The following is a 24,351-nucleotide window of genomic DNA, read 5'->3' on the forward strand; positions in this document are numbered from 1 at the left end:
AGCGATGCGGCCGGGGCGCGGCGGGGTCCCGAACCCGCTCCTCCCGCCGGGGGCGCTAGGACCGCCCGCCGCCCACGCCGCGGCGCCCCGGGGCCCCCGGTGATGTCTCCCGGGCGGCTCCGCAGCGCCGGGGCCGTAGCCAGCGCGGCCACGGGGGGCGAGCGGCGGGCGGAGGCCTGGGCGGCAGGCGGCCGGAGGGAGGGAAGGAGGAAGGCGGAGAGAAGGGGCGGGCGGGGGGGACCCGGCGGAGGAGGCGGAGAGAGGGAGCGCGACAGCGACGGAGGGAGGGAGCGCGGCAGGCAGCGGGCGGGCCGGGAGGCGGCGCGGGCGGCGGCGCGAGCAGAGGACGAGCCGGGACGCGGCGCCGCGGCAGCAGGGCGAGCCGGGCCGCCCGACCCGCCGGGCCATACGGTAACCAGCGCGGCCCGCGGCCCCCGAGCTGGGAGGGTGGGCGGGCGGGAGGGCGCAGCGGGGCGGTGGGGAGCGCGGCTCGGACCCCGCAACTCGGTGCGCGGGGCGGGCGCTGCGGGCGCGGACGGCCCGGGCCGAGGGTTTGTTTATGTCCCCGCGGCTCGCCCGCCGCCCCTCTCCTGCGCGCCGCCTCCCCCGCGGACGCCCCTCGGCGCCCCCGCCCGGCCCGGGCTCAAGTTCAAGTCCGTACAATGCCGCGGGGGGCCTCCGCCGGCCTGCGCGCTACCCGACGCGCGCTGCCGCAGGGCCCCGCCGCCTCCGCCTTCCGGGCTCTGCCCCCGCCCCGGGGCCCTGCCAGGGCCTGCAGCCGTGCGCTGCGGGGCGCGGACCCGACCCGGAATCGGGCGGCGGGAGGGGGGCTGAGGGGGCGCGGGCGGGCGGCCGGGGAGCGCCGTGGCCACGGCAGAAAATGGCAGCCTGGCACGACCCGGGCCCCGCGCCCCGCCCCGCCCCTCCCCCGGGCCTGGAGGCCCCGCGCGGCGGGGGGACCCTGGAGGCCCCCGGCAGGGCCGAGGGGCGGCCAGGGCCCGCGCCGGGGAGCGCGGCTTCGCGATCTTCCCGCGGCCACCTGTGGCTTGGGGGTGCGGGGCGCCGGCGGGCCTGGGAGGGGTGCGCGCTTGGGGAGCGTGCCCGTTCGGGGGGCGCACGCTCCCGCGGAGGCCAGGCGGAACGGCGTGGAGGGGGGGCGTCGAGCCCGGCTCCTCCCTGCCCCCGCTGCGGGCCGTGGGAGCGGGGCGGCGGTGGTGGCGGCGGCGGCGGCGCCGCAGTGTGGGGGCGGGGCGGGAGTGGGCGAGGATCCCCGGGCCCGGCCGTGGAGGGTTGGAAGGGGCGGGGGCGGGAGCGGCGAGGCTGGAAACGACTCCGGTGGGGATGCCGGGGTCGCCCCCTGCGGCAGACTCCCCCTGCACACACTCACACGCACCCCCGCCGGGCCGCTGTAGACGTGTCCTTGAAAGCTTCGCATCTGCACAGTGAAGGACGAGGCCTCGCGGAGGCTGCGGATCGGGGGTCTCGGTCCCCACGTTGCCCACACCTCAGGAGACCCCGAGCCTCAGAGCGGCGCCGGCCACGGTCCGTGTCCCGCCCTCACCCGGGCTCCCCATTCCAGGCCGTCAAGCCCTCCCTCCTCGTTGGCGCGGACCGAGCTGGCATGTGTCCAGGGCCCGCCCCCGGCCTCCCCCAGCCCCTCTTCGCGGGGCCCGCGGCCCTATGGCTGCCAAACTTCATTTTGCTTTTCTGGAGCCTGCCTTCTTGGGGGCACCCTCTCCCTTCGCTCCCCCCTCAGTTGCTTCCCCCGTCTCTGCATCCCCTCCTCTCCTCTTCTCCTGCAAAGCCAGCTGAGTAGGTGTGAGCACCCTGGGTGGGAATAGGTTCCCACTTTGGTCTCAGGGCTCCCTTCTCGGGCTCCCAAGGGGAGCCCTCCGTGGCTGCACCTTGACCCAAGATGGCGTCTTGCACCCAGCTGGGCAGTTCTGGCCTGCTTAGGACTGGGGAGGAAGGGCGGGCTGGGGACCGCACAACTGGACTCTCTCAAACTAGAGGGGACAGGAGCCTTCGGGGAGGAGTATTCTCAGCCGGGTGACCCAGCTTGCCCCTCGATGCTGTGCCCAGAGACTGCCATCAGCATCCCCTGGGGACAGTTCGGTCTTCATGTTTCACCCAGGGCTGCCAGCGGCTGAACCTCCTCCTGGGCAAGCAGGCGGGCAAGCTGCGCAGGGATTCAGGGATCAGGTGCTGCTCCGCTGTGCCTCCTCCCTTCCTGGCAGATGTGACAGCTGCAGCCTGGGGAGCTATTCTTGCGTTGCTGGGGTGTTAGGACTGGCCTGTGGGATTTGGGAAGCCCAGCTGCCAGGCGGACCCTCTTTGGACTATCCCCTATGTTGGCAGGGGCCATTTACAGGTAGTTAGGGCAGTCACTTGCCTTTGGATAGTTGGGTTGTAGAAGTTCCTGTGGGCTTTTAGGCAAGCTGACTAGTCTCCTCTGCTTCTGGGACCCATTAAAGCCCTGGTGGAGCTGTTGACAGGTAATAATGTCAGAGTGTTCATTTGTGTCTGGGGGCAGGGGTTGGTAGGGGCCCCAGGCCGAATTGTGTCATAGGTCTGGCACCTGCCTGCTTCACTTTCGTGAAGCCCCTTCTCCTGCAGGCCCTGTTGCCTCTTGGTGCTTTATCTTCACCTCCCCTCCCCCATCCAGTCTTCAGCTCCTGATTCTGGGCTCATGGTGGCCCAGGCTTTCTTGTGCTTGCCTGGAGCCTCACCTGAGGAAAGGTGAATCCCCTTTAGACTCAAGGAATGAACACCCCACATGCTAGGGCTTCCTTCCACGCCAGAGGAGCCTAGAGAGGCGCCAGGGGCCATCTGTCGGTGTGTCTGCAGGCGGGATTCCTCTGTGGCGGGGGTTGATGACGCTTGAAGGCCCCATTCCAACTTTAAAATTCTATGGCTCCAGGTTTCCTGGTGGAATTTCAGACCCAGAATAGGGATAGGCTGTTCTGGCGTTGTCCCCCGCCCCCTTCACAGTAGTGGTGATGGAGAAGGCTTCTTAGTTAGAGAAGGTGGGAGAGAGTAAGGGCCTGCCAGGGGTTGGGCTTTGGCAGAGAGGGCCGGGATGGTATGTTGGTCTGACTGCTGAGTGTGTAAAACACAGCTTCCACGCAGCCTTCACACGTGGTGTGCGTAGAGATCTCTGTGCGGGTAATTTGCAAGGGTCTCTCCCAGTCTGATCTCTCACAAGTCCCTCAGTCCTTAAGGACATTTTGTGACCATTTTCATGCCCCTTTCTGCCATTCCTCTTCTCAACACGCCAGCGAGGGACAAGATGAGCTGAAGGTGATCTGCCCTCTGGGGTGTTCTGGGTCTTCTTTTGGATATTTAGTGGGGCTCCCATGAGGGTAGTGCCCCACTCTCTCCCAGGTTGTTGCTCTCTTATCCCTTCTGTGTTTGGCGGTAAGTCCAGTGGTCATTATCTACTTATAGACCACCTGGAGAGCGCAAGTCTCCCAGAGACCCAAGTTCTTTCCCAGATTCCCTCAAGACTCCTGTTTGAGGGAGCCATATAGAAAGGGGAGACTCAGCACAGCCTCGACTTTCAGAATGGTTGACCCCTTCTAAGATGTTACCAGTGATGATCCAGTCCTTAGGTTCGTGGGTGGGAGGAGAGCCCTGAGGACACTTAGGAGCTGGGTTGGGGGCTATCTGGGTGAGGTCATGCCCAGTTCCTCTCATGGCTGCCTCTTGTACCCAGGGCCTGAGGCAGAAGGGCCCCTTAACCACTTGCCACCTCCTCCAGTTTGCTGGCCTAGGGTCTCCATCACCACCTCTTTCCCACTGATGGTTGGGTGTGTTTGGCTTGTAGAAGTTAGAGCTAGGATGTGGGCCTTGGGGGAGTTGTTTCTCCCTCCATTTTAGTATCTGGTGCATACCAGAAGCCATCAGCTGTCTCAGCAAGGCTGGGTTTCTGAAAGGACTTTGCTGCTCTGGACCAGGGCTTTAATAGTAAATTAAAGGTACCAGGTGCTTATCCATCAAGGTACCAGGTGCCTTTTCATTGCCCCCCCCCCAAGATAGGGTCTTGCTGTGTAGTCAAGGCTGGCCTGAATTGATCTTCAAGCCTTTGCCTTCCAAGTGCTGGTATTATAAGGAGGCTACTTTGAGAACTTTAAGGACTCATTTTGGGTCATTTGTCTTAAGTTTCTTTTATTTTTGAAATCACTCTTAATCCACTCTGGTCTCAAACTCCTGTGCTCAAGTCGCCATCCTCCCTCAGCCTCTCTCGTACCTGGGCTGTGTATCTGGCTTTATTTGTCTTGGTGATGATAGTATTTTCCCCTAAGCAATGAAATTGAGTTCCCCACATGCAAGTCTCTTCCCCAGAGATCCGTGCCGTGTTTGAGCTGCCTCCATCTCACTAATTGTGTGGGTCGGATGGGTGCACATGTGTCTGTGGATTTGTGCCGGTGTGTTTGCTCAGACAGCCTGCTTTATGTGTGCCGACTTCGGTGCTGTGTAAGCGAGGGTCCTGGAATGAGGAGGAGGTAGCTGCTGGCTCCCAGGATGTGTGTCAGAGTCACCATCTTAGCCAAGGGTCAGTGAATATGTGGGCTGCTGTCTCTGCTCTCTGCATGTGGGTCTGCGTGGGAGGGGGGTGTTTTGAGAAACCCCACCCACTTTCCTGCTTCTTTCCCCAAACCTGGGTGAGCGCTGCTGACGCTGCTTAGAAATCTTGGCAGGCTGTCACCAGTCTCACAAATGGCTTTGTCAACAGGTTGGCCGAGCACCTCCAGTCCCTCGAGTTAGCTCCAGCATTTTGTTCATTCTCTGCCTTGGGTCTGTAGCATTTTCCCTCTGTGTTTGCTTCCTCTTGCCTGAGATTTTATTTGCTGGGCATTTCCTGTGAGTCCGGCCCTGTGCCCACTTTGAGGAGATGCTGTATTGTGGAGTACCCAACTAATTTACAGCTGCAATGTGCTGGGGAGGGAGGTCACTGCCAACTGAGGGGTGAAGATGGGCTTTTAGGAGGAAGGGGCAGTACCTAGTGGCAGCCCAGGAGTGACATGTGCAGTGGGCGGGGGAGTGGGGAGGAGGGGTATCATTTGGGGGCAGTTGCAATGGGGTGGATGCCTGGGGAGGTGGACCGGGACCTGGGAGGCGCTGGAATCTTGGCTAAGGCTTCCCAGTAGTTTGGGGAGAGGGTCCCTGCAATTGGTAACTCTTGTGTGTGCCCCTGGAGAAATGCCCTAACTCTCCCTGCAGGGGGTGGGGTGGGGGGGGGAGCAGGCTGGGCCAGCTGAGCCCAGGCGTTGCAGGATCTCAATTCTTCATTCCGTAGACTGGGGCTTAAGAGCTCAGACTTCAGGACAGGAAGGCCAGAGTCCAGTTGCATAGCCCCAGGGGGTCTTGGCAACAAAGGGAAGGGCAGGCCAAGGTCCCCCAGTGCTGCCACTGATAGCTACAGCCCTGTGGATTTTAGGCAGAAGTCCCTGTTCTGGTGTCCCAGAGGTCTCTACATCCCCTGCTGCCCATGCTCCAGGCAGAGACCCCCCCCAGCAGGTGTTTTGCCTCTACAGTTCTGCCTCGCCTTCCCCTCCTTCCCCTATACCAGGGGATACCTAGTCAGCTAGCCCAGCGCCAGCAGGTGTGGGTGTTGCTCCACAGTCAGTGCGGGCACAGGGCCCTCTAACTGAACCCGACCATAGTATGATTGTTTTTCAGCAGTGACTGTTGCTTTGTCCTGCTGTGATCCTCTGACCCCTAAGGTTTCCTGACCTTATTCAGATACCACACCAGCTTCCCATTTTCTCTTTCCTGTGGTCATCCCTATTGATCCTGCCTCTCTGTTCCAAACACCAAGGTCTTTTTTTAATTCTGAGCCTGTTAACTGACCTGTCTGGGTGCCTAGATGGATGGGCAGGTGGTGGGACTGGGGTTGGGATCTCGTGAATGTTAACCTAGTGTTCCTGTTTGGTTTGGTTTTTATTTTTGAGGCAGCGTCTTGCTCTGTCCTAGGCTGGCTCCATACCTTTAGCCTGTGGAGTGCTGGGATTGCAGGTGTGAACCCCTGCACCGGGCCCCAGTGCTGGTATTGTCCTGCATGGTGGAGGCTGGTGCAGAGGACAGTTTGGACCTGACAGGTCAGTGAGTTCCAGGAACCATTCTGAAAGGTGGCCTGAGTTGCTTAGGGTAGTGCCGATGGGATTGAGGGTCAGGCTTGTGGGCCGAGCTGTTGCCTGGATGAGGACTGCATTGAGATTCTATGCATGGCCATGACCTTGAAGCATGACTTCTCTGTTTCCCAAAGGACTCTGGGAGGTGCCAGGCAGTGTGCCCTCCCCATGCCAAATGGAGGCATCCTCTAACATTCCAGCTGGCAGACGCCTTGGAGAGGAGGCTTGCTGGTGGAATGGACATGTGTATTAATACAGAGTCTGGAAGGATAAACTTACAAATAAAAGGAGATCTACATAGATTCCCTCGAAGCATGTGAGCTGGTGAGGATATCTATCCTTATTGGTTGAGTGTTCATGAGGTGCTCTTGGGTTACCCAGAACTGCAGTGTGCTTGATGCACTCTTGTCCTTTGTAGACCAGGCTAGCCTTGAACTCTTCATCCATCCTTCTCTGCTTTCTAAGTGCTAGAGGTATAATTCACTTTTTAAAACTCTTTAAAATTTTATTTTATTGTTTGTTGTGTGTGTTATACACATGCATGACAAGCATGCAGAGGTCAAAGGACAGCTGTGGGTGTCTTCCTTCCACCGTGTGGGTCAAGTTTAATTAAAGAAAAGAAAAGAAAATCCAGGTGTGGTTGTACACACTTTTGATCCCTGCATTCAAGAGACAGGCAGGCAAATCTTTTGTGATTTCAAGGCCAGTCTAGTCCACACTGTAAGTTCCAGGCCAGCCAGGACTACACAGCAACACCTTGTCTCAAAGAAAAAAGTTAATTATTCACATTTATAGGTTAGTGGATGCATAGAGAAGATTTCCCTCTTAGGGAGACACCAGCCTATTGTCAAGAATATGACTTTCTTTTGTCATATGTTTTTGTATTCTTTGAAAAAATGTAAATGAATTTGCTTATAATGACAACAACAAATAAACTCACACCTGACTCATAAAAGGGGTTGGGGTAGAGCCATATTTTATCCAGAACTCTTGTAATGAAGGGAAAGAGTCTGCAGTGTAGAAGGCTTCATCCTCAGTAGCTGGGCCAATGGGAAGCCAGGCCTGGGAGCATGGCTGGGGATCAGGAGTGAAAACTAACAGAAGCCAAGCCCGTGAGGTTGGAGCAAGAAAAAGGCTAAGAGTCTAAGGCCTACTTGGACTCCAGAGTGAGACCCCCCCATCTCAAAACAGAACCTAAAGCTGGACTTGGTAGTACACACATTTGGGCAGGAGGAGCAAGAGTCCGAGGGCATTCTCTGTCTACACAGTGAATCTGAGGGCAGCCTGGGCTTTGTGAAATTGTTGAAAGGCAGGTCCCTAAAAGGAACCATCAGGCACGGGGCTTTTGCAGAGCCGGTTTAATAGGAGTCCTGATAAAGGCAAGTTGGGATTGAGAGGTCTGCTAACAAAGGAAAATCATACTTGAAAGCTTGTGGGTAGACCATGGAGCAAGGTGGTGGTGGCAATGGTGCACAACTTTAATCCCAGCACTCGGGGTACAGAGGCAGGCGGATCTCTTGAGTTAGAGCCTAGTCTGGTCTACAGAGTGAGTTCTAGGACAGCCAAGGCTACACAGAGAAACCCTGTCTCGAAAAACAATAAATAATAATAATAATATGGGAACAACAACAAAGTAAAAAAGAGAGAGAAGCCAGGCAATTGTGGCGCATGCCTTTAATCCCAGCATTCGGGAGGCAGAGACAGGTGGATCTCTGTGAGTTCAAGGCCAGCCTGGTCTACAAGAGCTAGTTCCAGGACAGGCTCCAAAACTACAGAGAAACCCTGTCTCGAAAACAACAACAAAAGAACCATAAATCAATGCTTTAAAAAAATAAAAAAAAAATTTAAAAAGGGTCTGGAGAGATGGCTCAGAAGTTAAGAGCACCGACTGCTCTTCCAGAGGTCCTGAGTTCAATTCCCAGCAACCATATGGTGGCTCACAGCCATCTATAATGAGATCTGGTGCCCTCTTCTGGCATGCAAGAATACATGGAAGGAATGTTGTATACATAATAAATAAATAAATCTTTAAAAAAGAGAGAGTTCGGTAGGGAAACATGCATGCAAGACAAGCCTGGTGATCAGGATTTAATCCCCAGGAACCCACATAAACAACTGTTTGTGTGGTGTGTGTGTGTGTGTGTGTGTGTGTGTGAGAGAGAGAGAGAGAGAGAGAGAGAGAGAGAGAGAGAGAGAGAGGTGCATGTGCTTATGCATGCCTTTAATCCTAGCACTGGGTAACAGGCAGGAAGATCTCTGTGAGTTTGAGGCCAGCCAGGTGTACATAGACTATTTCAAACAAAACAAAATTACAAATAAATGGTAAGAAATTTAAAGACTCGGGGCCAGGTGACTCTGTGTGCAGGAAGAAGCCCAGATCAAGAAGAGCTGGGTGCAGAGGAGCCGCTTGTACTCGACTTCCAGGGACAATGGACAGTCTAGCTTTGTAGGATTATGGCTGGACCAGGATGGGGGAAAGTCTTTGAAAATCCCTCTAAAAAGCATCACTGCAGTGAACTACTATCCCCCAAATTGTTCCCTGGGAATTGAAGACGTAACCAAAGATTGAGCCAGGGTGGAGACCACTCTCAAGCAGGACAAAGTGAGCCTTCCTCTATAGGAAGGAGTATCTGTAGAACTCTCCTGGTATATGGGCTCAAGCTGTGTCCAGCTCTGATCCAGGAGCTCCTGAGGAGGTGGGTAACAGCATAAAAAAAGAGAGGTAAGGAAGGGAGCATAAAAATTCCTTTTCCTGGTAACGTTGCTACCCTAGGAAGCCAGGGCCTGTTGTTTGGCAATAGTATCATACCCACCTTGCCTACCTCAGCACCTTCCCCAGCACTGGCCAGGGGTGCCTCTTGGATCTAGCTGTCCTTGTTGGAGACAAGGCTAGAAGGGATAAGATAGGAAGAGATAAAGAACCCAGTATGGAGGTAAACCAGGGCTCATCCCTCTGAATCAGACCCTTACTTAGTTTCAGGCTCCTGGAGACAGGTGTGCAGGATAAAAAGGAAGCTGGGGGTTAGCATCTCAGATGCTGAGACTCATTGGCTGCCTGGCTGCCGACAGCTTTGAGATGCAGGTTTTCTCTGTGAACTGGGCAAGGACAGCTGCACACAGTGGGTACCCAGGAAGGATGTGCCCCTTTTCTTTAAGTGGGGGTCATTGTACAGTGCTCTATGAATAAGGAGAGCTCTCATGAAGGCCTTGTGGTGTGAGAGCCTACAAAATGCTTATCCTTAGGATGCAGGGGAGAGGGTCCCCATGGTCACCATATATATTTGTAGATAGATGGTGGCAGGCACATGTATGGAAGTCAGGACAGCCCTTGAGGTGTCTGTTCTCTTCTTCCACCATGTGGGTCCTGGACATCAAACCCCAGTTGTCAGGTTTGGCAGCAGACACCTTCATTTCCTGAGCTACCTTGATGGTCTCTGTAACTCCCACTGCAAAGCCAGGAATTGACTGTAGAGGCTCCCGCCCAAGTGGTATGGCCCAAGCCCTGCCCCTGATGACCTGCCCTGCCCCCTGGTCTACGGGTTCTGATCTTGCTGACGCTACTGGCTTTGCCCATAGCCTAGAGCATGGGAGGGTCCAGACCTTAACCAGCTTGGCAACTGGCATTGCAATGGCTTCTAACGGTTTTATTGCCAGCAACAGTGTGGCGCCTGTTGCTGTCCTCTCAGAGGCCTGTGGTTCCCAGCCTGGCCAGTGGTGATGGTCTGAGGCCCTCCCTGGTTCTGGAAGCTCATCTAAAAAGCCCAATGGGGCTGGGCAGTGCCTCTGTATTTTCTGCTGTCAACACCCTCCCAATAGCCTGGCATCTGAAGCCTGGGCCCCAAGGTGGCAAGTCTAGCAGCCTTTCAGCTTTCTCTCTGGAGGTCCCTTGCTCCAGATGCATAGTGTCCCTATTCACCTCTGAAAAACCCCCAGGGTGCCATGCATTCGTTACACAGATGAGACCCAAGGGCCGTGCAGCTTCAGGTGGGAGATGGGTAACAAATTGTCAGCTGTGGGCAGCTGTAAAACAACAACAAAATACAGGAAGGGGCTCTCGTCTTTACTGGCCTAGACAAGGGAGGCCTAGTCACAAAGAGGGAGAGTCCTGAAGGATTCTGCCGGATGTGACGCCTAAGCTGAGTGGAAGGGCAGGAGCAGTTAGCTAGGTGGTCAAGGGCATTTTCAACCCAATGAAGCTAGAGGGCTGGGCTCAGTCAGGCTGTGGTAAGCTGTGATATTATCCCCAGAGGAGGCTGAGTGTTAGTCTTGGAGCCCTAGGTCACCAGTGACATCCAAGAAAGGTCATTTGGGGGCACCAAAGAAGAGAAATGCAGGTAGAAAATCAGTGTAGAAATAATTGTAAGGGACAACAGTGCAGAGGAGGAGGGGGTGAGGTGGGGGGCAGTGGTGACCCCTTTTTTGCTTGCGCAGGAGAGCCCATGAGGCCTGTGGGGTGTTGCTTCCTGGGGGATACTGGAGCTGTGGTTTGAGTTGATTTCCTTAGGAGAGCCTGGGCCTGGGCCAGGCTTGCAGGAGGTGAGAGCCTGCGTCAGCAGGCCCTGAAGGGGCGTCCGTGGGATGGGTTGCTTTCATCAGAGCTAGGCGGCCCTGCAGATGTGTCAGGGAGTCAGTGACTTCACCAGGCTTGTGCCATAGGCGGCAGTGATGCTGGCGTTTGGGGATTTGAACTAGGATGTCTGCTTCTTGGTAATCCCTCACCCCCTATCCCCAGAGATGAGCTGCCAGGCCTAGCCCTCCACTCCCAGACTGCTCCATTTGGGTAAGTATCGCTGAGCATGTCCTTGGGCCTGAGTAAAGCTGCCCCTCTCCAGCAGGGCCAGGTCTGCCAAAGTAGGAGGGGACAAGCTGAGACCAGCCTTTTTGGTAAGGGAACAGGATACAGGCAAAAACTGTCGGAGAGAAAGGTGTCTTTAGTGTTTCACGAGGTAGAATCAAAGGATTTGGGGATAAAGACATGAACCTTGTTGGTATTGCTGAACTCAGGCAGAGGCGGTGTGGCAGTGGGCCAAGGCCATCAGACTTGGTCCCGGGCAGGCGGATGGGGTTTGACCTTGACTCTGCTACTTCCTTGGCGTGTGTCCTTGAGCAGATCACCCAGCCTCTGCCCACCTTGGCGTTGCCACCTGCCGAGTGGGCATACTCTCTCTCGTTTGTTTGTTTGTTTGCCTTGTACGCGCTCCTTGCTCTAAGCCTGGCTATTTTCTTTCGCTTGTCTTTTAAAAGACTCCTTAGGCAGTTGGCTTCCCAGGTGTTTGAGGATTTAAATTCAGCCATGTGTGTTCTTGGTTTGGCACAGAGAAAGCGCGTCTGCACATGCCTGCTTCCCCTTCCGTCTTGTGAGCTGAGCAAGAGCCGACTCGGCACCTCCTGCTCTTTGTAGCCGTGACGGTCTCTATCAGGTGCCCGTGACTTCCTCGTGTTTAGTTCATTGCCACCAACCTGTGTCTCCCCAGCACACTTGAGAGGCTACTGAGTGTGGGAACTGAGGGGATCAGAGAGAGTGAGCGCAGAGGTGGCAGTCGTGGGGCTACAGATGAACTTGAGAGTGGGCAGGTCTGTAGTTGGGTGGGCTGCCCTTGCAGGGCGGGACCCCTGGAGACAGTGGGGCCAGGTTCCCAAGGGGCCATTTGACCCTGTTGTGACCCTTAGACGTTTGAAGATTCTCCACTCCTTTGGCTTTGGCCAAAGATGGCTTCTCGTCAGGGGTGTGTATGTTGATGGTATCGGCCAGAAGGGCCCAGCAAAACCTCACTCAGGCTGTCTGTGGCCAGCAGCCGTGAGGCTGGGCGTGGCTTGCTATGGATCTGCTGCAGAACTTGGCAAGGGTCTCAACCCTGGCCTGACCCTGGGGAGGCTGGGTCTCTGTGAACTCAGGGTGTGGAGGTGTAATCACATGAAACATACAGTGTAATTAATCCTGTGTACTCTTAATGATATGCATAATTGTGCTGCATGGTAATTAGGTGTAAATGGTAAGCAGTTCACATAAATGTTTTTGTAATTGGTATTAATTTTACAGAGGCAAACCAAGTTTATGCGGTTTTCCCCCCTTCTTGCACTGTTAGTTTTCTGGTACAGGCAATTCCCAGCTTTTGGAAGGTTCGATTGCAAACGTTTGTTTCTAGGGCAGTGTTTTATATTCTCTTGCAGAACAATGTTGTGAACGGTTATGGTCTTCCCAAGCTGGTTTCCAAATGCCTCTTTGGCCCACATAGTAGATGAAATGTGCAAACGCTCATCTGTGTTGGGGTGGCTTCAGGCCCCCTGTTCCAGGCATCCCCCAGGGTCTGCAGCTCCTGGAGGGCCAGTGTGCGTGGGTCACCATGGGAGCCTTCCAGTGTGTGTTCCTGTGTCTGTTTCTGTGTGCTCATCTGTGATTGTGTTTGTGTGACTCTGTGCACCCATCTGGGTGTCTGTGTGCATGTGTCTTGTGTTTGTGTCACACTATCTCTATGTCTGTGTGCCTCTGTATGTATATCTGTGTTGGTAGGTATGTGTTTGTGTTTCTGTGTGTGAATCCGCTGTATACATCTGTGGCTTTGTGCATGCTTGTGATGGTGTCTGTGTATCTGTGTTTTGTGTTTGTATGCCTCTCTCTCTGTATTATGCATGTATATATATATGTGTGTGTGTGTTTGTGTGCGTGCGCGTCTGAGTTTTGTGTGTGCTTGGTCTGTGTGCATTTGTTGATGTGTATACACCTGAGCCTGTGTGAATAACAGACATTTCTAAGGTCTCCCTGGAAGGAAGAAAGTTGTGGACCTGAATTGGGCTGCAGCAGACACCTAGGAGTGTGAGCTAGCTGCTCTGCGTGGAACATAGCGCACAGTCGAGGTCACTTGGCCCTTTATCCTGAGTCACAGAGTAGTTTTTAAGTGACCGTTTGTTGAGATCTGCCCATACGCCAGGCACGATGCTAAACACGTCATTCAGACGTTCTCATAGCTCGAGGTAGATGTACAAGCTGGGAATTCTCATTCACCCTACTTCACAGATAGGAAGCTACGCCCCACACCTCTAAACGTCAGAGATGGGGGTCTGAGGAGTGGTCTGGTGAACCACTGAAGTGGGGCTTCTGTGGAGGGGCTGAGGGGTCTGGGATGTGGATTTCCTCCTGCTCTCCTCAACTCTTTCCACTGGAGCAGAGGGAGGATAGGCAGACAGAGCAAGGTGCACAGAGAGGTTGTAAGAACTGCTCCTTCTCTGAGGAGGAGTTGACTCCACCCATCCCTCCCAGGTCCTGAAGACCCTAGGGGACTTACCAGTTCTGACCTAGGAGTGTTCAGCTCCATAGTTATTGGCATGCTGTGTGGAGAAAGGGAAATAGAGTGGGCCTGAGGAAGCTTGGCTGTGGACCTTGTGCTAAAGAGTGGTTGCAGGCAAGCCAGTTTCCAAGGGTTGCCAGGGGTGGGAGGCCAGCCCCTTTCTGGGTTCCTTGTGATTCCTTCACCTGGACATCTGGGAGCAGGAAGACCTGCAAAACCCATGGCAGGCGTCAGTTTTGGCCTGGGGATGGTGGATAGCGCCTCAGCTCCATGTGGCCTTTCCATGCCTTGGGGCTCTGCTAAGCGACCCCTAGAGCAAGGATTGGGGGTTCACTCTAGGCACTGCTGCGCTGTGCTGGGGATGTTGCAGCTGCCTGGGAGTGACTTCCCACAGTCATCTCTACTCAAGGGTCACCTAGAACAGGCAGAGGCCAGCCCCAACTGTGGGCTGTGCTGCTTGCCTGGAAAAGAACAAGACATGAACCTTGACCTCATATGTTTGGGAAACTAGACACATCTATATACATGTGCAGAGTTGCATGACCACCCACAGACACTGTTAGAGCCCTTAGGTGGTCAGGCAGGGATGAAGGAAGGAGATAAGTCAGCCTGAAGGATGGGGTGAGGGGATCTCGGGGGGTTGGGAGGGGCTCCCCTTTCAGAGGAGAATGGTGTGAACAGACTGTGGAAACAGGATATCAAATGAGGACATGATCAGGCGTGGAGCGATGGGGGTCAGCTGGGAGAGGCGAGGTGATGTCAGAGCAAGCATCAAAGCTGCATGTAGCCAGCTGTCAGGGTAAGAGCACCTCACAGCTGGGGGGGAGTCGGCTTTAGCAAGATAGGGTTTGCGTTCTGCACCACCCGCCCTTGTCAGTGTGCTGTGGGATTGTCTTAAATACCTCCGGGATTGTTCCTCCACCACAGTCAGTCATAAACTTCTCATGGGCCTCAGGTTTGGGTTGAGGGAAGCCTGCGTGGACATTCTGCTGAGACACTAGGAAACAGGACCCGCTCTAGGGACCTGGTTCTCAAGAGCAGAATTTCATCTGTGTATCCAGATGGGCAGGCAGAGAAAGTTCAGACAGACAGAGCCTTGCAGGTGGAGGACTGTGTGCGGTAAGCCTAGGGGCTGCAGGGAAGAACTGCAATAGTGCAGCTATAGTAGTGCAGCCACAATAGTGCAGCAGTGAAGGCAGGCCTGGCCCCTCACTAGCCCTGGACACAGTGCAAAGGTCGGGGGGGGGGGCAGTCCCGGAGCACAGATAGTCCTTGAGTTTGTGAACTTCCAGAAGCAGGGGCTCTCGTTCACCCTGGAACTCAACTCAACAATGGCGTTCCATACATGATTGCTGAGGAAGAGTGCTTGAATCACAGAGTGGCTAGCTGGCAGGGTTGTTAATAAACTCAAAGACCTTAAGGAAGGCCGGGTGGTGGTGGCACACACCTTTAATCCCAGCACTTGGGAGGCAGAGGCAGGCTGATGTCTTTGAGTTGGAGGCCAGCCCGGTCTACAAGAGCAAGCTCAAGGACAGGCTCCAAAGCTACAGAGAAACCCTGTCTCAAAAAACCAAAAAAAAAAAAAAAAAAAAAAAAAGTTCTTAAGGAAGGACAAAGATGAGTGACTGTGTCAGACCAGGTCCATCAGGAGACAGAAACCTCATGGTGTTTTGAACAAGGAAAGTTTAATATGAAGAACTATTAGCTATAACAGGGGTCTGGGATAATAGGGTTGGTCAGGCAGAGAAAAGAACTTCAGTGAATACAGAAGTAGCGGCTATGAGAACAGCTCCTGCCCCTTTAGTTGCCAGAGTACCAGGGAAGAGGCTGCCCCGGGGCTGAGAGCCAGTCCTTGATGGCGAGGGTGTGGTCACGGCTCCCCGGACGGCAGAGAAGTCACTAGTGCTGCTTGGATGAATCTTAGAAGTCTAGGTTCTGGACTGTTTGGGTCTGAAGGAGGCATCTTCCTCATCTTCCTCGAGGTATGCTGCTCAGCTCTCCAAGGGCATGCTGGGAACTGCTGGCTGCTCTCATACCGGATTGGAGCCAGCGTCTGGAGACGTTGCAACAGGCAAAGAGCTGAGTGCTGGGAGTTTTGGGTTCCTCTTAGAGCTTGATGCCTGAAAGCATCCAGGCTGTGAGATCTGGATGCTGAAGTTCTGTACGATAAAGGAAACTTCAGGACAGCACTCTGGGTCCAGGAAGGTCCGCTTCCTCCTCGAGTGTCTCTCCAGTGCTGCTGTCACCTCCTCCTATGATTTTTTTTTTTTTGAGACAGAGTTTCTTGGTGTAGTGCTGGCTGTTGTAGAATCCACTCTGTAGCCCAGGCTGGCCTCGAACTCAGATCCCCCATCTCTGCCTCCCTGAGTGCTGGGATTAAAGGCTGCCAGGCTTGCCGGTGCCTTCTCCTAAGTTTTACGTTGTGCCAGCCAGCAAAGGAGAAATATTTAAAGGGCTCGTACATATTTTCACAGAGAAGGCAATGAAGGGCGCTGGCACCTGGCAGTGCTTAGTTAGTCCTTTGGTTACATAGCTGTCATGTGCTCCTTTCCTACCCCTCTGTGCTCCTGCACAGCAGCGGAGGGACTGAGCATCTCTACTTGTCCAGACTTCCCCTTCCAAAGTTCTAATGCTGGCTAGTCATGGTGGCACAGACCTGTGATCTCAACATTTGAGAAGTAGGAGCTGAAGATTATATTCAAGGTCAGGGGCTGGAGAGATGGCTCAGCAGTTGTTGCTCTTCCAGAAGACCTGAGTTTGGGTCTTAGCACCCACATCAGGTGGCTCACAATTGCCTGTAGCTCACGGTCCTGGTTCCTGTGTTTGTTCACAGACCACATTTACGATCTGGTTTCCTCCTGTTAAACAGTAGCCTGGAGAGCCGCAGCTGGTCCTGCTTCATTAGTGACCCAAGCCTTCTTTGTTCATGAAGGAGCAGAATCCTCTTCTACCCTTACTTGGGAGCATGGAAATTTTAGGCTCCACTGGAGGGATCTCCCTAATTCTAGTCTGGTCTTCCTGGGGTCCTGCACACCAGCAGTGCTTATTAATAGGACCGGTCACCCTGACATCGTAACGGCTCTTTACAGACAGTTGAGTCAATGGCCCCAGAGGCCCCCAAGTGCCAGGCAGATGTCTCACCTTCTTACAGACCCATTTTGAGGCCTCCTGGTGAAAGCCTTCTTTTGGAGGTTGTGTCTCCTGTGAGATGGAAGGTATGGGGAGGGGAGCAGGAACGAGCCAGATGAAGGGGGCTGGAGAAGAGAGGCTAGAGGCTCTGTAGTTGGCAACGGTGAGAGCAATACACAGCTGTGGTTCAGGAGCCAGCTCGAAGAGGGTGGGAGCTGCCACAGAACTCGTCAGGGACCACAAGCTGGATCTCCCATGGATCTTCAAGCTTGGTCACCCATAGTCCTTACTTAGTCCATGGGAAGCCCATGTGGTTGCTACCAACATAGCCTAAGGAGAGGGTCTTTTGTGCCCCACACTCTGCAACAGGAGCTCCTTTATGGAAGTCTGTGGTGGCTCCTGTTGACTCCTGAGAACAGTTCCAGCTCTTTCACAGCATCTATTTTGGGCATAAACCTTTTATTCTCTCTGCTTCAGGGGCTGTGTCATGGTAACCATTAGCGCAAGCAAAGGAGTCTATGATTCAGATCCATCCCTCCCCTGTGGCTGCCATAGTGGCGGGAGGTGTAGCATGCTCGTGAATGCTTCTTCCGATGGTGGAGCTCTGGTTTCTGGGGGGTGTGAGATGATGACTCTTGAGTCAGCCGGGCTCTGCAGTGAGGACAGGCTGGCAGGACTGTCGGCCCATCACCAGAGGCTCTCGGTATTCTGTGGGCAGCTGGTGGGCTGTGCCGATGACACTTGTGAAGGTGGAAGCAAATGGGACGGTGATGTCATCTCACCCAAAAGTAGAACCAAGACCTCCTCCTGTCCCTTCTACCCACAGCCTCAGCCTTGTGACCCAGAGAGGCTTTGGTCGGAGGTGGGGAAAACCCTGCTGCCCCTCTCACTTTCTGCTTGGACCACCTTTGTGGATGATGGGGCGATGAGGGTGGGGAACAAGCCCACCACCTGCAGGAGTCATCTCGACCTCTTTCCCAATTGTGCAGGAGCTGGGGTCTTTCAGGGTCACCAGCGGTACCTTTGACACTGGGGTCTATGCTTAGTGTGCCTTGCTGGGTGCTGCCCTGTTTCAAGGGCTGTGGAGTTGGCTGGACCTGGATCCATGATCCTGGATGGTCACAGCTGCGGTCCTTAGGATTCTCCGTTCTTTCTTAAAAACATAGATAACAACAGAACTCGCTTCTTAGACTCCTTATAAGGACCGAATGGAACAATTAACACACACTCGAGCACAGTGCTTGTTGTGGGGCAGGCAAAGAGCTGAATGAATAAATGAGCTCCTGCAGGGCAGAGCGCTACATTTGGTTACAGTTGCGCCCCACCCCCGCCAGCCTGCAAACTGAACCAGGAGTAAGGTGGGCTGGAAACTGCTTCCTGCCCTAGCTGTGCCCAAAGTGAATATGGCTGCAAATGTCCTGAGCGCATTACGAGAGACGGCGATGGACAGAGTGGCCTTTGAGCCTTGGTCCTCTTCCTGTGACCTTGGGGCAGATTAAGAGCCTTCCCAGACCTCATTTTCCCCATCTGGGAAATGGGGATAAAAATAGTTCCCACTCCAGATGGTGGGGTGCTGTGCGAGCATTAATGAAATGTTGACATAGTAAAGCTCTCGTCGCGAGCGTGGTGTGGCGTGGCGTAGGAGCTTATTAGTAAGCACAGCTTCTGGTTGAGCGACGTCCACTTGTGGGCACTCCAGGGATTTTGAGAAAGGAGAGAAATCTGTGGGTGGATGAGTCAGACTCTAATAATTGTGAAGATTTATCGATGTTTCCTCAGTGCCAGGCTCTCGAGGAAGCCGTTTCGGTTCATCACTTTTTCAGTCTTTCCTCAGTTTTGTGAGGCGACTCCCGTTGTTCCCTCCATTTGCAATTGAGGAACCTGAGGTCAACCCGATTCAAAGAAAAAAAGTCAAGGATTGGACCAGCCTGGCATCCTGGAGGGCTTCCCAGAGCTTGAGACCAGCTCCTGAGTCAGGCAGCTGGCTCACACAGTGCAGGAAGTTCCCTTACCTCAGGTGCCCACACTGCTGTTACTTTTGGTTCTGTCTCCATTCATTGACTCTTTGTTCTAGGTCCTGCTCATCTCTTATGACCTCAGACTGACTGGCAACCCCCTGACTCACTTTTGGCTCCGCTCATCTTTCTGTAGCATCAGTTTAAAAAAAGTTCAGGTAAAGCCTCTGATTGGCTCTGTCAGGTCACATGTTCACTCGCACCACAGGGAGTCTGGAGGTGGGGGGAATGCAAGCACAATCAAAACCTTCAGAAATCTTCAGAAGACTGGAGGTGGGGAAGGAGGGACTTTGGGGCTCTGACTTGGGGCTGTTTGGGTAGAACAAGGATTCAGGTCTGTGGGTGCTGACGGGTTATTTTGGTTGAGTGATACACAGGCCCTCGCTGAATGAAGGGGGAGCTGGGACCTAAGGCACCATCCGTTCTGAGCTGTTGAGGAGGTTGAGCCTGGAGAGGAAGGTGGAGATGGTGTTGGGGACAGTGGGTGGGACCAACTTGAGGCCCCAGAAGGAGACTGGGTTGTGGGGCTTTGATCTGAAGTGTGACTGGATGTATTCAGCATGACTGGACACCCCCAGTTTTGGAGTGACGAAAGTGAGGTGATATCATGGGCTGGACTGGGAGTTTGTCCATGTGGAGGATTGGATACTTCATGAAGGACAGGGTGCGTGCCGGGAGGAAGGTAGCTGGTGGTGGAGCTGTGAGGTGGTTGCTCTGTGGGCTGTGCTGATTTCACAGAACAACAGAACGGGAATGACTGTAGCTCTGCTCCTATTTCTGGAGGACAGATAGCGGCCACGCACCGCCATTGGCTGCGGTGGAGAGATAGCGGCCACGCACCGCCATTGGCTGTGGTGAAGTTTGCCTTTTCCCCTAGTTCTGGTCTCTCCTGGTAAGTCATCTTTCCTATCAGTAGTACATACAGAGGGTCTAGGGAGCAGGAGATGACCAAAGATGACGCAGGCGGCCCTTGTCTACTCCTCTGCCTTCTCAGAGGCAGCCACTATGGGTCCTTTTAGATGTGCCCAGCAATCTTACTTTATGTTCTTGTAGCTCCTACTTCTGCACATATGAACAGTTTTTGATCCCTCTATATAGATATTTTTCATTGATTTTCTCCTTAATAGATTCTCTTTTGAAACATTATTACATTTATGTGTGTGTGGGAGGGGATTCATACACCCTGGCATGTGTGTATAGGTCATCTCGCAGAGGTCAGTGCTCTCCCTCCCCCATGGTGTTAGACTCAGGTCACCAGGGTTGGTGGCAAGCACCTTTATCCCCTGAACCACCTGAAGCAGTTTCTGTAGTAGGCTTATATTATATTATTATATTATATAACACCCTTCCAGCACCCATTTAGAGATGTCTATCGTGCTTACGTTCACATATGTAGATGTCTGCTTCTAACAGGCATAATAAAAAAGGCCATGTTCTGATTCCCTGAACCTATGGATATGTTACCTCACATGATCAAAGGGACTTGGCAGATGTGATTAAAGACCTCGAAATGGAGAGATTATCCTGGATTATCGGAATCCATCATTGTAATCACGAGGGTTCTTAGAAATGAAAGATGAAGGCAGGAGTGGAGTGTCAGTAACAGGGTACGAGGGACCCATGGCCAGGATAGCTTTGGAGAGGGAAGGGACTGTGAGCCGAGGGAAGGAGTCAACCTCTAGAAGTTGGCACAGTGGGAAAGTGGATTCTCCGTCCTAGAGTCTGTAGGAAGGAAAGCGGAACTGCCGGCACCTTGGCCTTAGCCTTAGGAGAACCACTGTGACTTCTAATGCTCAGGCTAACAGATAAGAAATCTGCTCTTTTAAGTAACTAATTTTGTGTTACCTAAAGTGTTGTGCAATATGTGTGTGTTTGTAAGCACCTTTGTTAGACAAACAAATATCTGTGTTACTATGTCAGTGTGACTTATTCACAGCTGAGCCTAGTTAGTTTCTTTCTCATTTTTCCCTGTAGTTAGTCGTTGCCTTGTTTTTCACTTGCCTTGTTTTCTTTTCCTTCCTTTTTTTGCTTCCTCCCTCCTTCCCTCCCTCCCTCCCTCCCTCCCTCCCTCCCTCCCTCCCTCCCTCCCTCCCTCCCTCCTTCCTTCCTTTCTTCCAGTCAGGGTTTCTCTGTGTAGCTGTAGCTATTGGAACTCACTCAGTAGCCCAGGCTGGCCTCAGACTCAGAGTTCCACTTGCCTCTGCCTCCCTGTGCTGGGATTAAAGGCGGGCTTTGTTTCCTTTGTGCCCGTTGCTGACTTCTTCTACTACTCACCTGATAACATCAGCTTGATTTTGCAGAGAGACAGTAGCCGTGGATTGTCTTCTTTTGAGATCTGTACTCATTCACCCTGGGTTGGGTCCACTGTTCTCTAGGCATGTGGCTGTGATGGCTGACATGTGATGCCCCTTTGCGGTGACCCTTGGCACTCTCCCCACCTGTTGGTGGTGGATGTTTTTGTGCTTTCCTCCTGCTCGGCTCGTCCGCCTGGTTGGAGTGTGTTCTCTAGGACCGGGGACTCCGTACCTCAATCCAGACAGCACCTGGGTCCGGCTGTAGACTAGGACTAGAGGGTGTCTCTACCACTGGTCGGGTCCAGCGGCAGGTGGCAGGGCCTGGCAGGCCTGCGTCTTGAGTCAGGGTGTTTCTGTGTAGTTCCTTTAGCTTCACAAAGAGCCCTTCCCCTTGTCTCATGTGCTGGTTCCCTGCATTCTAGACATTTTCCCAGCTTCCTTCCAATAGAGTGTGAGACCTGGTGTGGCCGAAAGTGTCTTTACTCTAGTCTCACACTTAAATGATGAGATGACAGAGTGAAGTGCCCTACCGGGAGAGGTGAGCTTTGTTTCTTTTCCTTTGTTCCCCCCAGGCCGTATCTTACCATGTAGACTTGACAGACCTGAAATTTGCTATATTGATCAGGCTGTCCTTAAACTCATAGCAAACCTCCTGTCTCAGCCCCCCCACACACACAAATAGCTGGGATGACAGTTATACACAACATGTCCACCTTTTTATTTCTTTTTAATGAACCACTTCTATTAAATGATGAATATTTTTCTACACACAGGTTTGGGTGCATATTGTCAGATATTTTGGCAAGTGGGTGCATGTCTGTGTGTGTGTGTTCCATGTTCCTAGGTGCATGTATGTGTGTTCAGGTGTGCACATGTGTGTGAATGTGGAACACTGCCTGACCAGCAAAGCTTCTGGTAGTTCTCTCCACCTCCAACTTCTGGGACAGGCGTGTGCTGGGATTACAGACAAGTGTGTTTCTGCACCTGCCCAGCTTTTACTTGGACTCCTGGGATCTGAACTCCCTGATATGCCTCTCCAACCAGCACCCCACCTAAAGAGCCCCTCTGCTGCCTGCATTGTGGTGGTTCAGTACTCTGGGTAACGTGCTCATCAGGTCAGGGATTGGCATAGCCGTCACCTCAGGCATCACCCACGCTTTGTGTTAGGAACAGTCAGACTCCTCGTCGCTCTTCCATGCCGCAGAGCCTGGAAGTTCCTCCTCGTGAAGCTGGGAGATGGCTCAGCAGCTAGGAGTGCTTGCTGCTCTTGCAGAGGCCCTGAGTTCTGTTTCTGGTACCTACCCATAGTTGCCCTGTTCCTGGGGATACAGCACCCTCCTTTGGCCTCTGAGGGAGCCCACACATGTGACATACATAATCACATGTATACAATACACATTAAAAAAAACTTTTTAAAAAAGTTATTACTTGTATCTAGCTGTACCCCGGTACCCACTAACCATCTTTCTCATCCTCTCACACGCCTCCTCCCTCCTCTGGTAACTGCTACTCTGTCCTTTATTCTGTGAGACTAACACATAAAACAGCTTTCTCCTTTTCCCTGAGGCAGGGTCTCACAGTAGCTCCGGTAGGCTCAGAACTTGCTAGGTAGTCCAGACTGTCTCTGCCTCCCAAATGCTGGGATTAAAGGCTTGTGCCACCCTGACTAGGCAAGCTTTTACATGTAAATAATGCCCTGTGGCATGCCTGGTTCCTTTTTCTTTCTGTCTGTCTTCCTCCCTTCTTTTTTTCCCCAAAACAGATATCTCTGTGTGACAGTTTTGGCTGTCCTGGAACTCTCTTTGTAGACCAAGCTGACCTTGAACGCATAGAGATCCACCTGCTTCTTCCTCCCAAGTGCTGGGATTAAAGGTGCTCCTAACCCTCCCACGTGGCTGCAAATGGAAGTTCCATTGTTTTGTAACTGAACAATACTGATCAGCCATACATCCCATCTTCTTTTTATTTTGTCACCCGTTGGTTGATTCCCTATTACAAACAGCACCTTGGTAAATATGGGAGTACAGATGTCTCTTTGACATCTTTCATCTCTTTTGGATATGTGAGGTTATGATAGTGGGCTAGTGAGATCCTGGATCATATGATAAATCATTTCATTTCTAGTCAGCCACTGAGTTTTATATTTCTACTACCATGATTTTGTATTTCTAGAAGTTTTTTTTAAAAGATGCATATATATTTTTTTAGCAGTGTGTAAGTATGTGTGTCTCTGTGTGTGGATATACAAGGAACCCAGAGGTGTCACATTCCCAGAAACTAGGGTTACAGGTGGTTGCTAGCCAGTTGATGTGAATGCTGTGTAGGTGGTGTTTTATGTCCCACCAGCCTGCTCACAAATAATCACACAGAGACCTATTATTAATTATAAATACTTTGCCGATAGCTTAGGCTTGTTACTAGCTAGCTCTTTTAACTTAAATTAACCGTATCTCTTATCTACGCTCTAACACATGAAAGTACGGCATGCTCATCTCCTGCTTCCTCTGCATCTGTCTAGCAACTCCACCCTTCTTCCCAGCCTCTCTTTTCGTCTGCAGGTCTTGCCTAGCTTCTGCCTGTCTAGTTATTGGCCCTTTGGTCCTTTATTAAACCAAGAGAGCAACAGATAGCCACAGTGTAAAAAGCTTGTTCCACGGCGTGCCATGCGGGGGGCTGACCCCTGTCCTAGTTAAGAGCGGTGGACTCTCTTGAGCCGTGCATCTCTCCAGCCCCTAGAAGTGCTTTCTGTTCTCTAACTTTTCTTTTTCAGTAGCATCACCTTTTTGTTTCGTGGCTACAGGACATCTTTTCTGTTTTGCCATGTTCATGTTGCCGACTTTGTGTTTTGTTCCACACAGTTTGATGTTGTTTATTCTGGTCCCTATCTTCCGAGTCAAACGCTTTCCTGAAGCATCTATTGGCCTTTGGTTGACCTTTCTAGATTAAGAACAGGGATTGCAGGAGGCAGAAGCAGGGAGAGCTCTGTGAGTTATAAGTTAGTCTCGTCTATAAAGCCAGTTCCAATCCAGCCAGGGCTACACAGTGAGACCTTTTCTCTAAATAAATAAGCGATGAACAGGGGATTGGCCAGGTGTCATGGTTCATGCCTGAAATCACCGCTCACATGGTAGAAGCAAAAAAATCTTTAGTCTGAGGATATCCTAGGCCGCACAGAAAGGTCCAGGCCAGCTTGGGCATTATAATAAGATCCTGTCTCAAAAATAAAACAAACAAAAAACTACAACAGACAACCGCAACCAACTAACCTAGAGGAGTTGTTTGGAAGCTTGGCCTGAAGGCTTGTCAGCTCTCAGATCCACACTGGTGGACGCCCACTGTGGTGCTCACACTGGTGGACAGACAGGCAGTCCTGGCCCCATTATGGTGCTGGTGTAAGTGCTGCATCCTTAGGCCTTTTGCCCTAGAGGAGATCTGGGCCTGGCTGCCACTGTTTTCCAGCCCAGTGGAGGACGAGCCTAAGAATCTCATCAGC

General features: G+C 52.9%; 1 protein-coding gene across 1 annotated transcript in view; it reads left to right on the forward strand.

The window, feature by feature from the left end:
- Positions 1–314: 314 nt before the first annotated feature.
- Dnmt3a (DNA methyltransferase 3 alpha) overlaps positions 315–24,351 on the forward strand; it is a 105,897-nt gene continuing 81,860 nt past the window's right edge. The window contains exon 1 of the mRNA XM_038317942.1: positions 315–411. The gene's annotated coding sequence lies outside the window, so the exon portion shown is untranslated. The remainder of the gene's footprint in view (positions 412–24,351) is intronic.

The sequence above is a fragment of the Arvicola amphibius genome, chromosome 2 (genome assembly GCF_903992535.2).
Source record: "Arvicola amphibius chromosome 2, mArvAmp1.2, whole genome shotgun sequence".
NCBI classification, from domain to species: Eukaryota; Metazoa; Chordata; class Mammalia; order Rodentia; family Cricetidae; genus Arvicola; species Arvicola amphibius.